This window comes from Mauremys mutica, chromosome 1, assembly GCF_020497125.1.
Source record: "Mauremys mutica isolate MM-2020 ecotype Southern chromosome 1, ASM2049712v1, whole genome shotgun sequence".
NCBI lineage: Eukaryota > Metazoa > Chordata > Testudines > Geoemydidae > Mauremys > Mauremys mutica.
Window position 1 is genome coordinate 125,303,702 of NC_059072.1, and position 15,684 is coordinate 125,319,385.

Consider the following 15,684-nt stretch of genomic DNA (forward strand, 5'->3'; position numbering starts at 1 on the left):
TGTAGATAGGTAGGGTCTGGTTCCCAAGAGGTCATGGAGCTCAATAAACACATCCCTAAACTGCAAGATCTATTTTGCCACAAATACTAGCAGCCAATTAAAGTACTTGGAGCAAACAAATGTGAACCTACTTTAGAACTGCCAACTTTGGTTGGACAAATTCCTGGAGATATCATCACATGACATAATCTTTAATTCCTGGAGACTCCAGGACAATCCTGGATGGCTGGCAACCCTAACCCACTCATATTTCTGTTTCAGGCACCATCAAGACATACCTCTGGCTTGTGGGATATGATGATAAAAAGAGTATGACAGCTATCTGTAGTCTGCCTAAGACAGAGGGAAATTTTTGTATCCAGAAACACTGCTCTGCCCTTTTGCCTTCTTACCATAAATATATATCAATCGATTTGCTAGCAAATGGACTGTTCAAACAACTGTGGCAGAAATAACTGTATGTGCTACTATCTAGGTTCAGACAAAGTAGTAGTAACTATTGGCACAAACCTGTTCCCAGCTAAGTCAATGGCAAAACTTCCTTTGACTTCAGTAGACCAGGATCGAGCCCTATGTTAGTCCAGCAGAAAACAAAAACAAAGAACCTCTTAATCTGAGGTCCTGATTCACTTCTCACTTTCACCAGTTTTATATCTGCATAGCTCCAACAAATAAGTCAGGAATAATTCAATTGAGTTCAATGGAATAACTCCTTGGAGCTATTCCTGATTTAATGGAGTTCTTCCTGGTTTATATTGGTGCATATGATCAGACTCACTGAGGATTTTTTAAATACACTATCAATAACCTCCGGGGCAGATCCTCAGCTGGTATAGATCAGCGTAGATCCATTGACTCTGATTACTTCAGTGGAGCTACAGCAATTTACATCAACTGAGAATCTTGCCCTCTATTTGTTTCAATTTAAATATATTTATTGGCATAACAATGTATATGAATGTGTTCCCTAAGTCCATACATCTAGTTTCTGTGTAATGGGTACATTTCACAGTGGTCATGGGATAGATGGGTTTTACACAACAGTGCCATTTTGTATTCTGTTTCCAGTTTGGAGGCAGATTGCAGAAACAGCTTGATGATATATGCCAGTCTTTTTCTTTTCTCCCAAATACAAATTGATTTCCTGGCTTTTTAGGTTGTTGTATTGCTGATACTTCTTCAGACTATCTTTTTTGTACTTATTATATTGTGTATGGTGAGATAGAAAACGTCTTGGCTGCATTTTCTCTGTTTTTAAAAATCCCAGTCTTCTTATAATATCTAATTCAAAGGAAGGGGATCAGAGTCCTGTATACTTATTTACCCATTGTTTTATCCTCCCTCTTGCTTGCTTGATAGAGCCTTTTGTCACTGTAATTGACAAAGAACAAGTAAGGACACAAACTACACCTCTACCCCAATATAATGCAACTCAATATAACACAAATTTGGCTATAACGCAGTAAAGCAGTGCTCCGGAGGTGCGGGGCTGCGCACTCCGGCAGATCAAAGCAAGTTCGATATAACGCAGTTTCACCTGTAACGCGGTAAAAAATTTTGGCTCCCGAGGACAGTGTTATATCGGGGTAGAGGTGTACATCTCATAACAGAGGTTTACACAATCTTTCTTTGCTTATCTGCATCTCTGAATTTAATCATAAAGTCTTGAATTAACATACTGCTACTCTATATCTGTTACCCCACCTCATTCTCTTTCCATGACTTGATGGGAAAAGGTTGATTCTTGAAAGCTTGCATATTTAAAGCTGGATTCTGCTTTATCGTTATGCTGGGTGAACCGAAGTGAGAGTTTAAGAACCATTTTCCCAACATTGTGAGGCCCTGAAAAAGCCAGGGAAAATGGTAGCTCTGGCTCTTTGCATAATGCAGCAGCAGCACCTTTCCTACTCCTAGCAGGGGAACATAGCACTCCAAGGAAAAAGGCCTACTGCAATAATTCAACAACGGTATTAAGGTCATGCCTGGTAAACAAGAACAGTGTGAGGGGCTGTCTGGCTGTGGCCTGAGTTTGGAGAGGGGCTGGCTGGGCTGGAGTCAGGCTTAGTGCTGGTGTTTGGCTGATGGTAGTGAGGCTGGAGTGCAGAAGCAGGCTGGATGGAGGACTGTGGCAAGCCCTGTCCCCCTCCCCCCAGCTGAAAGGTGACTGAACATTGAAACTGACAATGGAAGCAAGGAGGGGAAAGAGAAAGTTGTCTTGGAGCATGAAGGAAAAGCAGCAGGGGATGAGGAATGGTCTCAGATCAGGAAAAAGGGGGATAGGGGGAAAGACCAGCTATATCAGGATTTGACGAAGGAATGCATAGAAATGAAAAACAAAAACAGGGCAAAAGTCAGCATTTCATAACTGTCGAATCAGTGCCAGAAGATGTGAAAATAGGAAATATTAACCCTCTGAAAATGGTGGAATCGCTAAAGTAAAGTGATGGTGCAGATCTATTGATAGAATGTACACATGAGGAGCAAGGTGAAAAACTTCTTAAAACTACAGCCTTAGGGAAAATGGAAGTTACTTGTGAATTGCCTCTATTCCTGATAGAAGCTAGAGGGGCTATGTATGGAGTGCCAATAAGATTCTCTGTGGATGACAGTAAGAAGAATATAGATGAAGATAAAGTATTGTTTGTTAAACAGCTACTTATAGAAGAGAGGGAGAAAACTAGCCATCTATGGTGGTAGACATATCACTTAAAAGTGGGACACTTCTGGATAGGATCCAAATAGGGTATCAATTCTTTCTGGGTTAAACCATATATTCCCTGCTCTGCCACCCTCCTGTGAGCGCTGTAATTGTCAAAGGTTTGGACACGTGGCAGTCATTTGTAAAGGAACAATGAGGAGCAGTAAATGTGGAGGAAATCACTCACGTGAGAACTGTGTAGAAGGAACAGAACCTAAATGCAGCAATTGTCGGGGGGGGGAAGCACAGTGCAACATATAAATGACATGCAGCAGCAGAACAAGCTACAGAAATACAAAAGATTAAAATAATTTAAAAAACATCATATATGGAGCCTATCAAAAGGTACCCACTGCAGAAAATAGAAAAATATTCAAGATGTATGGGGGCAGCAGAACATATCTCTGGTCAGGGAGGAGAATATGAGAGGAATGGGAGATGATGCATTACTTGTAGGTAAAGAGAAGTTTATAGTGTTCATTACAGAAATAATTGACTGCAGCTTGCAGATAGGGAAAAAAATGAAAGGATTAAAATCATAGCTAAAGCAGAAAAATATCTAAAAATAGACAACCTCTTGATACCTTGAACCTCTTGATAGACTGCATTCATGTGATTTTACATGAAGGCAATAATACAGCTTAAATAACAAGGTCATAACTATCCTTAGTTTAATATAGTTTAATAATGCAGGGACAGGAATTTAAGAAAGCCATCACTGAAATGGGGAAAAAAGCCTGATATGTATGTATGCAAGAAACATGGCTAATAAGTAAATTTGAGTCAATTTACAAGGATCTGATCTCCAGAGGGATTGAGAGGCTACCAGAGAAGGGGAGGAGGGTTTCCTGTATATTTACAAATGAGGGACTCAGTTACATAGAAATGAATGTGCAGAAACTAAATTTTGAATATAATGCTATTGAGATTCCCATGTAGAACAAAAATTCTTATATACAGATTGATGTTTCTAATCCATGTAAAAATTAGTTATTTTAGAATTAGAAAAACTAGTTAATGTCAAAAACCCAATCATAATTTGCAGAGAATTTATTAGTCATAATGAGCTATAAAGAAGTAAGAAAACTGAGCTAAATGTTAAATGCGCAGAACAATTTAGTGGTTTGCATAACCTGCAAATATTGAATACAGGAGCACTACTAGATTTGATTCAGTGAATGGATAATTTTCTGTTTTGGATTTGTTAATTGCAACAAATAATATAGCCAGTAAATGCAACTGGAAATTCATAAAGATGACAGAATCGGAAGTGATCACTTCCCTATGCTTATTGAGTACCAAGGCCGAGGAAATGTCAAAAACACAGAAAGAGTTCCTAGATGGAATTTTCAAAAAGCTGACTGGGCCTTTTCAAGATTGAATGTGATGAATATTTATGTAGTAACTGTACAAGTGACTACCTAGGAGAATTCTACAACAACGTAATAAAAGGAATTACAACAGAAGCTGATCTGGCCATCTATAAAACATCAAATTGCCCCTGACTTAGAAATCCAGTTCCCTGGTGGAATGAAGTTTGCAAATTAGCAATTAAGGAAACAAATAAGGCTTACAAGCAAGCAAAAACACACAATGAATAGCAAAGACTTAACAAATTATAAATAAATTGTAAGGCAGTGGCACAAAGGATTGTCAAAAAGGAAAAAAAAAGAAAGTTGGAGTAATTTCTGTGGGAAATTGAACAAAGATTTAAAGCTTTCAAAAACAGATAAGTAAATGCAAAGAATGAATGGAATTTGAAGTAAAAGTACATGTATACCTGGTTTTATTGTAGACAGTTAAATTGAGGTCTCAAGCTTAGGAAAGGAAGGCAGACATTTTAGCAAAAGAATTCCAAAAGGTCAGTAATGATACAAATCAAAACAATGAGTTTCATGAGAAAAAAGTAAGTTTATTGAAGAAAACTATGAACTATTAAATGACTGGAGAGAGTATACTGATGACGTGCTAAACAAAAAATTTAGTATGCAAGAGCTTATTGTAGTCATTAGAAAAATGAAAAATACAGCTCCAGGCAAAGATAATATAAGTAATGAAATACTTCAATACTTGTCAGAAGGGAGTCCAAAGATTCTATTGAGGTTATATAATGGTATATGGGAGAAAGGACTGCGAACAGAATGGAAACAAGCATTGGTGATACCAATTAGGTAACCAAGCAAGGTAGTGGAAATGATATTGTAACTGAGGGTACGTCTACACTACGGGATTATTCCGAATTTACATAAACCGGTTTAAGAAAACAGATTGTATAAAATTGAGTGTGCGCGGCCACACTAAACACATTAAATCGGTGGTGTGCGTCCACCGTCCGAGGCTAGCATCGATTTCTGGAGCATTGCACTGTCGGTAGCTATTCCGTAGCTATCCCATAGTTCCCGCAGCCTCCCCCGCCCCTTGGAATTTCCGGGTTGAGATCCCAGTGCCTGATGCGGCAAAATCATTGTCGCGGGTGGTTCTGGGTAAATGTCGTCAGTCACTCCTTCTGCTGGGAAAGCAACGGCAGACAAGCATTTCGTGCCTTTTTTTCCCTGGATTGCCCTGGCAGATGCCATAGCATGGCAATCATGGAGCCTGTTTAGCCTTTTGTGACTGTCACCGTATGTGTACTAGACGCCGCTCACAGAGGCGATTCAGCAGCGCTACACAGCAGCATGCTTTTGCTTTTGCATGATAGCAGAGATGGTTATCAGCCATATTGTACCATCTACCATACCATAAATTGGTAATAAGATGATCGTGGCTACCAGTCCTTTTGCACTGCTCCATCTGTTGCTGTCATAAGTGCCCCTGGCTGCTCTTAGCCAGGGGCGCAAAAGCCAAAATTGGGAATGACTCCCTGAGTCAATCCCTCCTTTTTGGTATCTAAAAATAGAATCAGTCCTGCCTAGAATATGGGCAAGTGTACTAGAGAACCACTGTATCAGAGAACCAGAGAGCACAGCTGCTCTGTGTCAGATGCTGCAGAAATTATGAGCTGTATGCTATTCACAGGGGGTGCTCCTGCAACAACCCCACCTGTTGATTCCGTTCTTCCCTCAGCCTTCCTGGGCTACCGTAGCATTGTCCCCCCACTTGTGTGATGAAGTAATAAAGAATGCAGGAATAAGACACAGTGACTTGTTAGTGAGATATGAGTGGAAGGCAGCCTCCAGCTGCTATGATAGTCCAGACAGGACAGTAAGGAGTGTGTAGGAGAGGAGCCCAGCATCCCTCTGCTAGTCCAGGGGCAATTGAATCTTTTCTTTACACATGAAGGGTGGGGGCTGATGGAGCTCAGCCCCCTGTTGCTATGATGACGATGGTTATCAGCCATACTGTACCATCTACCAGGAAAAATTAGGGCCAGGCGCCCTTGATTGACCTTACTGATGCTAGTCAGCATGGTTACCAGTCCTTTTGCACTGCCCCATGTGCCAATAGGCTGATGATGAGGACGGATACCAGCCATATTGCACCATCAGCCATCCATAGCGTGGGGGGAGCAAGGATGTTGGTGTTGAGTGCTGCACCATCACGTCTATCTGCAGCATTCAGTAAAGATAGGGTGACATGTAAAAGAGTCAAGAGAGGATTGTTTTCCCTTTCACTTCTGGGGGTGGGTGGGGGGGTGCGTAAATTGCCTAGCTATGCCCTGACCCACCGCGGACACTGTTTTTGACCCTAGAAGCATTTGGAGCTCAGCCAAGAATGCAAATGCTTTTCAAAGACTGCAGGAACTGTGGGATAGCTTGAGTCCATGAGCGTCCATTTGATTCTTTGGCTTTCCGTTACGCTTGTCACGCAGCAGTGCGCTGAGTCCCTGCTATGGCATCTGTCTGGAGATTTTTTAAAAATGATTTTGAATTTCGTCTTCTGTAACGGAGCGCTGATAGAACAGATTTGCCTGCCCTTACAGTGATCACGTCCGCATCGTCCATGCGGGAGCTCTTTCTTTATTTTGATTTTTAACTGCATCGCCACACGTGCTGATCGGAGCTCCACGCTGGGCAAACAGGAAATATTCAAAAGTTCGCGGGGCTTTTCCTGTCTACCTGGCCACTGCATCCGAGTTCAGATTGCTGTCCAGAGCGGTCAGTGTTGCACTGTGGGATACCGCCCGGAGGCCAATACCGTCGATCTGCGGCCACACTAACCCCAATCCGATATGGTAATACCGATATTAGCGCTACTCCTCTCGTTAGGGAGGAGTACAGAAACCGGTTTAAAGAGCCCTTTATACCGATATAAAGGGCCTCTTAGTGTGGACGGGTGTGGTGTTAAATCAGTTTTACGCTCCTAAAACCGGTTTAAACGCCTAGTGTAGACCAGGCCTGAGGTACAATGTGGTTTCAGAAAAGGAAGGTGCACAGTTGACCATAGAGTGAGACTGGAAATGGAGGTACAAAAAAGCATAAGGACTAAAATCTTCATGATAACAGTCTTCGGGGAAAGTGAAAGAGCATATGATATGCTATGGAGGGAAGGCCTCCTGTACAAACTAGCCAAAACTGGAATAAAAGGGAGAATTTTTTGGTGGCTAAGGGACTTTAAGTGAAAGAGCTATACAGGTCAAAGTGGTAACAAATTTATCAAATACCTACAAGCTTACAAATGGAACTCCACACGGGAGTTTTATCCCCTCTACTTTTTTTTCCATTATGATAAAGGACCTCCCAGAAAGTGTACAGATGGAAATAGGTATTTCCCTTTTCACAGATGATTGTGCTATATGGACTAAGCACAAAAGACTTAAAGTAGTCATGGAAAAGAGAAATGAGGCACTGTAGAGAATTTCCAAGTGGGCAAATGAGTGAGGATTTAAATTCTCTCTTGCAAAAACTAAGGGTATTTCTACTCTGTAATTAAACACCCACGGGTGACCCATGTCAGCTGACTCGGGCTCGCAGGGCTCAGGTTATATGGCTATAAAATTGCAGTGTAGACATTTGGGCTTGGGCTGGAGCCCAAGCTCTGGGATCCCGCAAGAAAGGGAAGGTCTCAGAGCCTAGGCTCCAGTCCAAGCCCAAACAGCTACACTGCAGTTTCACAGCCAGAGCTCCATGAGCCCAAGTCAGCTGACATGGGCCAGCGGCGGGTGTTTAACTACAGTGTAGACATACCCTGTGGGATTGGGTTTCATCAGAAAGAAAATTAGGGATGGCTGAGACTTATTTCTTTATGGTGAAAAAATTTAGATAGTTCAAAAGATTATGTTCCTAGAACTAGTGTGCAATAATAAAATTCACTAGGGAAGGTAACATAGATGGTATACAAAAGTGGAAATGTAGGATGAATGTACTTAAAAGTGTACTTGGAAACAAATGGGGTGCAGATAGAAGGTATTGATGATAATGTATAGAGCACTGATACATTTAGATTACAGATCCCAAGCTTTGGAATCAGCCTCAAATGCAGGCCCAAGCTCTGGGACTGGCATGTGGTACAATGATAACAACAACAGTGTGTGCTCTGCAAATAGCCACTGGAGAAGCACCTATAAATTGAAGGATGAAACTATTAGAGCTAACCTTCTGGGCAAAGGTAAAAGGGAATCAGGAAAACAAAAGTACACAACAGATTTATAAGGATTTCTGGGAGTTTAGTAGACAAAATTATATGGATTGTCACAGACTTTCTCATACTATCAGGGTCAAAAACTGGGTAAAGGAGATATATTAAAAAGAAAAATTGAGAGAACTAAACATTTTTAGTCATGGGAAAGCAAACTACAGCTTGGCAGTGATTCCCCCATTTGTGGATTTGGAACTGTGAAAAAACTGAGGGAAGGGGAAAAAAATAAATTATGACTACGGCTGTCAAGTGATTAAAAAAATTAATCGTGATTAATCGCACTGTTAAAAATAATAGAATACTGTACCAGTTATTTAAAGATTTTGGATGTTTTCTACATTTTCAAATATATTGATTTCAATTACAAACAGAATACAAAGTGTACAGTGCTCACTTTATTTTTTATTACAAATATTTGCACTGTAAAAAACAAAAGAAATAGTATTTTTCAATTCGCCTAATACAAGTACTGTAGTGCAATCTCTTTATCATGAAAGTTGAAGTTACACATGTAGAATTCTGTACAAAAAAACCTGCATTCAAAAATAAAACAATGTGAAATTTTAGAACCTGCAAGTCCGCTCAGTTTACTTCTTGTTCAGCCAATTGCTCAGACAAACAAGTTTGTTTATATTTTCAAGGGATAATCCTAGAATCATAGAATATCAGGGTTGGAAGGGACCTCAGGAGTTCATCTAGTCCAACCCCCTGCTCAAAGACGGACCAATTCCCAACTAAATCATCCCAGCCAGGGCTTTGTCAAGCCTGACCTTAAAAACCTCTAAGGAAGGACATTCCACCACCTCCCTAGGTAATCCATCCCAGTTCTTCACCACTCTCCTAGTGAAAAAGTTTTTCCTAATATCCAACCTAAACCTCCCCCACTGCAACTTGAGACCATTACTCCTTGTTCTGTCATCTGCTACCACTGAAAACAGTCTAGATCCATCCTCTTTGGAACCCCCTTTCAGGTAGTTGAAAGCAGCTATCAAATCCCCCCTCATTCTTCTCTTCTGCAGACTAAACAATCCCAGTTCCCTCAGTCTCTCCTCATAAGTCATGTGCTCCAGCCTCCTAATCATTTTTGTTGCCCTCCGCTGGTCCGCTGGACTCTTTCCAATTTTTCCACATCCTTCTTGTAACAGGGCCCAAAACTGGACACAGTACTCCAGATGAAGCCTCACCAATGTCGAATAGAGGGGAATGTTCACATCCCTCGATCTGCTGGCAATGCCCCTACTTATAGAGCCCAAAATGCCGTTAGCCTTCTTGGCAACAAGGGCACACTGTTGACTCATATCCAGCTTCTCATTCACTGTAACCCCTATTTCCTTTTCTGCAGAACTGCTTCCTAGCCATTCGGTCCCTAGTCTGTAACAGTGAATGGGATTCTTCCATCCTAAGTGCAGGATGCTGTCTGCTTCTTGTTTACAAAGTCACCTGAAAGTGAGAGCAGGCATTCTCATGGCACTGTTGTAGCCAGCATCGCAAGATATTTACGTGCCAAATGCGCTAAAGATTCATATTCATATTTACAGCATTATTGCCTGTAAATGTAAACAAACTTGTTTTTCTTCGCAATTGGCTGAACAAGAAGTAGGACTGAGTGGACTTGTAGGCTCTGAAGTTTTATATTGTTTTTTGAGTGCAGTTTTGTCACACACAAAAATCTACATTTGTAAGTTGCACTTTCATGACAGAGAATGCACTACAGTACTTGTATGAGGTGAATTGAAAAATACTATTTTTATCATTTTTACAGTGCAAATATTTGTCATAAAAATAATATACACTTTGATTTCAATTACAATACAGAATACAATACATATGAAAATGTAGAAAAACATCCAAAATATTTAATACATTTGAATTGGTATTCTATTGTTTAACAGTGCGATCAAAACTGCGATAAATCGTGATTAATTTTTTGAGTTAATTGCGTGAGTTAACTGCAATTAATCGACAGCCCTAATTATGACCAAAGATATGTCTGAATTTATTTAGAAAAATGCGAACAGCTTTGTCAAGTCTATACAGATGGGTCAAAAGATGATAGCACAGGTAGATGGGAACAGCATTTTATATTCCTAGGAATTCAGAAATCTAAAAAGCTATTGAATTATGTGACTGTTCTGATGGCTGAACTAATGGGGATAATATTGGCACTAACCTGGATTTGAGATGTACATCTGGCTGCAGCTGTAATTTTATCTGATTCCTTGTCTGGCATTATGATCATTAGAACAGGGACTTGGGAAAGCATAATCAGTGAAATAATGTTCCTAACTACAGAAATAATGCAACCAGGTATCTGCGTAACAATAGCATGAATTATGGCGCATACTGGAATACCTGGAAATGAAATGGATGACAAAGCAACAAAACAAGCTCGAAAAAATACCCTTTTAAAGTGTGGTCACAACGGAGCTTGCGAAGGAATGGCAAGAACTATGGACCAAGGAAATAAAAGAACCAAGGTCTTATGAAGAATGCTCAATACTATACTCCACAGTCATGCTAGAAAAATTGAAGTAGTTATTTACAGAGTGTGTTAACAGTTCATTGCACCATAAATGATAAGTTAAACTTATTAAAAAGACATAAAGATGGGCTGTGTAATGTGTTCCGAACCAAAGAAGCTGTTGATCATGTTCTATGCCATTGTGGACAATATTCTATGGAAAGAACGTTTCTTTATGAACAACTGAGTTGGCTTGGAATCAAAGATTTTTCCCTAAAGGGACTGGAGAGAATGTCAGAAAAATGGAAGAGTGCAAAAAAAAAGCCTGGCTGTGTTTCTTTCAGGATGCTAGACTGAGTGAAAGGATATTTTTTAAAAACACTTGGCTAAAATTAAACAAGAAACTGGCAATCATAGCCTCATATGATGAGGCTGCTGCACCAAAAAACAATCAAACACAAAGAACAGAGTGGGATCAGAAATCAGTTAATCTTGTAATTAGACTTAACTGATGGACAAAATAATAGCAGATGGGCTATACTATCCATCACTCCCTTTTGGGGTCCTCAAAAAGAGACTTTGAAAGGAAATTTGATGGACGAACAGACTGAGGTTACTGCGATGCTGGTTGACTGAAAGATTAGAGAAGGGAAAGGAGCAAGCTTCACCATCATGGCTGCCACCCCCACTGTCTCCTAGGACCCCAGACCTTCTTTATCCTAATCCTAACAGATATCCTGACCAGACTGGGTTGGAGAGAGGGACCCAGATAACACTGCCATCTCCACTGGCTCCAGCTGAATCCCAGGTATCATCTAGAATGTGAGACTTAATATGTTCCCCCCACCCGCTATGTTTCTTTTCCCTTCCCTATCTTATTTCTTCTCTTTCCTATCTCTCTCCTCTTTCCTTCTGTCTGATAAGAGTCTGGCTTAGCCAGCCAAGACTATACATTTTGCAACACTGCTGTAAGCCTGTGACCAGGAAGAGGCAGCAAAAAGCAAAGCCCTAGACAGCCTGATGGTGGTACAAGTTTGTTAGGTCTCAGAGTGGCTGATAAGACCATGTGTTGTGCCTGTGTTTCTCCAGTTGTGAGGTTCCAAGTGAGAGTCAACACCAGAAACAGAAGCTATATTTTTTTCAGTCTTTGCTGTTCTTTTCTTTCATCTCTGTATATGTTTGCTTTGTTTTGTCTTCTAGTAAGTGGAGTCGGACTTTAACAAACAACAACAGCTCCACCCATATCAACTAGCTTCTACTCTTTTCCCCAAAAGGACACTAGTTATCATCTCAGAGACTGTCAGACAAGGGATTTTTTTCCTTCTAAAAACTCTCTTGATCTAAAGAAAAGGGGAACAGGGGATAATGTTAAAATGAAAGCCTTACTTAATATTTTACAGTTCAGCTGTTTTTTCCTTTTTTCCTTTAGCTTTAATAAAGGATTAAAAGAATTTTTAAAAGCATGTCTGTCATGATACTAAGCAGACTAAAGTCTCTGTATACCAAACCCCAAATCTTGTTTAAAACTGTTTAATATTGAACAGTAATTGAAATACGTTAACACCTTTTACTCTTTGGGCCTACAAATTCCAGCTAAAGTAATACAATAAATCTTCCCAGGGACAGAATGGACAGTTGTGGAATAACCTACACATTGGGAAAGTTTCTTCCTAATCCAGGGCAACTAGAAGATGTTTTATTCCCTGAGTATGAGGGTTTATATCCATTTGTAAAAAAAATAATTTTCAGTCCTATCCAATGCAATTGTGGATGCTCTCATTAGCCATATAAATGTCTAATTTTTTTTTCAGTCCTACTAAACTCTTGGAGCCAGACCCTCAGCCCCAGTGGTGGGGGAGCAGGCAGCTAAACGCTACCTTTCCTTCCTGCTTTGCTCAACTGTTACTCCTGGGGAAAATCTGCACCAAAAAATTGAAACATTCTGCACCAAAAAATTCAGCACACAATATTTTAAAATTCTGCAAAAATGTGCATATTTTATGTGTTAAAATAACAAAATATAGATCCTGCCAGTTTCACTTACTTTGGTAATTTATTTCAAAATACCTGTCAGCAAGTATGTTTGTTACAATATAGACAACAAAAAAGATTCAGGAAATGTTTTTTGACAGATAGATTCCTTAGTAGGCATATTAATACAGAATGTTGAGTAATAATTCATTTAAACACAATACAGAAATGTATTTTCTGCACCCCTCAGAAGCAGTGCAAAGGCTTGGAGTAGTCAGAGGTAATGGACGAGCTGAGGGAAAGGGAAGGAATTGCTGGAGGTAAAGCTGGAGGGCTGTTGGGTGTGGATGGGAGAAGTATAAAACAGGTTGTGTGTGTGGGTGGAGGGGGGTTGCTAGAGAGCCTTCCTCATGGAGACCTTGGCTGATCCCTAGCCTCTCCCATTCAGCCAGGCATATCTGCCTCTGTCCCCATGTGTCCCTGCACTCTCCCTACCCCTTATCCCCATGTGTCCCTGCAGCCCCACTCAGCCACCCCTCTACCCTGACCCCATGTGTCCCTGCACCCTCTGCCTCCTGTCCCTATGTGGCAAAGTACTCCCACTCCCATTCAACCCCTGGCTCAGTGCTGTCATCCCACTAGCTCCTGTGCCCACAGCCCACTCTGCCCCCCCCCCCACTAGCCCTTCTCAAACCCCCCAGCAGCCCTGTGTGCCTTGCACTGTCCGTCCTCGCCCCTCTGCATATCCCATACCTCCTTACCTGGCCCCGCAGGGCAAGGTGCTGTGAGGAAGGCAACCACTGTCCCCTCCCCACCAGTGAGCTGGCTGCCCTCTCCTCTGCTGCTGCAGTAGCTCCTGGTGGGCGAAAGGTAAAATTTCAGCATCTATTCACAGAATCTATTTTCTGAGGGGGAAAAAAATCTGTCTGGGACATAAATTCTGCCTTTGCACATTGGTGCAGAATTCCCCCAGGAGTAAACTATTGAGTTTAAACTCAGCACAACTCAGGATCTGGCACTGGGCCTTAATGATATCTAGTGAAAATTAATTCCACGGCAATTATATGTTGTGCATAGAAAGGATTTCCTTTTATCATTTTTAAAATTTGCTGCCTTTTAGTTTCATATTCATGTTTAGGCTCCAAGAGTACAAACAGCTAAGTGCATGCTAACTTCAGTTCATCCGAGAAATCAATGGGCCTGCTCATATACTTAAAGTGTTTGCAGAATTAAAGCATTAGGCACCTGAATAAGAGGCCAGAAGTCCATGCCAGATGTCTCTTTTCTTGTTATAATTAAAGAACAAAAGTGCAAAAAAATCGCTGATATAATTATATAACTACAATCCATTTAACCTACTAAAAGCTGCTTTCCTTTCCGAAAACATCCCCAATCCAGCACTCCTTGCTTGGTGCAGGGTCTGGGAGGGAGTAAGGTTGTGGGAGGGAGCTCGATGTGGGAGGGAGCCCGCGCAATGATGCATGTCATTGTGTGGGCTCCAGCCAGGCAGCTCTTACTTCAGGTGGCTCCATCGGTGGCACAATGGGGCTAAGGCAGGCTCTCAGAAGCAGCCGCCATGTCCAGCCCCTAGGCGGAGCGGCCCAAGGCTCTGCGCGGTGTGTGCTGCCTGCGCCCACAGGTGCCACCCCCACAGCTCCCACTGACCGTGGTGCCCGGCCAATGGGAGCTGTGGAGCCAGCACTGGGGGGCGGGAGCAGCGCATGGAGCTTCTCTGATCACCCCTGTTCCTAGGGGCCACAGGGACATGCCAGGAGCTGCCGGGAGCTACACAGAGCCGACCGGATTTCTAGCAACCTGGTGAGCCAGTGCTCGCAGCGGAGTCCAGCCTCATGGCGGGACACCAAAGCTTGGGGCTTCCAGCCTGTGGCACTGAGACTTTCTGCGGGCCGGATGAAATTAAGCAGCCCATGGGCTGTAGGTTCCCCACTCCTGTCTTAAAAGGCACAGGCATCCCAATGCCTAGTCACCGCAACTCCTCTCTGTCTGATGTAACCTACTGAGGTGCTGCAGAGACGTGATTCAGTTAAATATTTTACATATACCTCCTCAGAAACAAAGACTCCCTTATCATTGTGTCTGACTGCATAAAGTCTCATAGCAGTTCACAAATTTGCCTTATCTGTTGCTTGGATCTTAGCACTTCATCATGTACCTTTGTTATTGTGTAGATGCATGTCATTGTGCTATTTAATTTACATTTCAATAAATATTAATTGAAAATATGTATAAGTAAGTACTTGCTAGTAGTTTTAGCAATGACATCTGTGTTTCTAGTATTGCATTTGCTTTTTTTTTTACTGTGGTTTCTAATTTGGAATTTTTAATTCTAACTTTTTCTGCTTGTTTTCAGAGCAGAAGTTTATTCTCTTGGATCATCTGACTGCCAGTCTGACTGAATTTCTGGCCTGGTCTCAAAACTTTGTTTTCATTCAATCCACTAACGGTGATTGCCTTTTGCAAGTGCTATTTTGCCTCTCAATCTAGCCTTTAAGTGTTTTTCCGCATGGCATTAGGACATGTCAGCAAATCAGAACAGTCTTATGTCTCGGTAACCGCTACTGGTTACAATTTGCTACCCCGGATCCAGGAGCAGGTTAGGCGAGACAGCAGTTTAATATCAGTAACTGCTCCTGGGAGCAAACGGTGACCGAGAGCAGGTTTGCACGCTGCACTGGCGGCACAGCCCACCCAGAGTCCCCGCCTGCGTTGTGTCCTTGCTCCAGTCTCACCACAGACCGGCCCCGCTTCCCTGGAACCGCTTTTGGAGCGTCCCGGGAACAGCCCAGGGCTGGGGCTCCGGAACCTCCTGCCGCCCCCCCGTCATCAGCCACCCACCCACCTCCCGGCTCCAGCAGCTCTTGGGGTCTCCCCCACCCCCCTTTGCAGGGGCGCCGCTCCCCCGGGCGTGAGTTACCTGCTCGGCCTGCGCCGCTCGCCCCGCGGTGGGCTGGGCTGGCTG

At 42.1% G+C, this 15,684-nt stretch overlaps 1 protein-coding gene across 3 annotated transcripts in view; it reads right to left on the reverse strand.

Annotated features, from left to right (window-relative positions):
* The window catches only part of EFCAB6 (EF-hand calcium binding domain 6), a 167,791-nt gene extending 152,107 nt beyond the window's left edge, over positions 1-15,684 (reverse strand). For 2 of the 3 annotated variants that reach the window (XM_045001808.1, XM_045001806.1), the window contains exon 1: positions 13,466-13,560. The gene's annotated coding sequence lies outside the window, so the exon portion shown is untranslated. Of the gene's footprint in view, positions 1-13,465; positions 13,561-15,639 lie in introns of those variants that run through there. The other variant, XM_045001807.1, reaches the window with a different exon arrangement.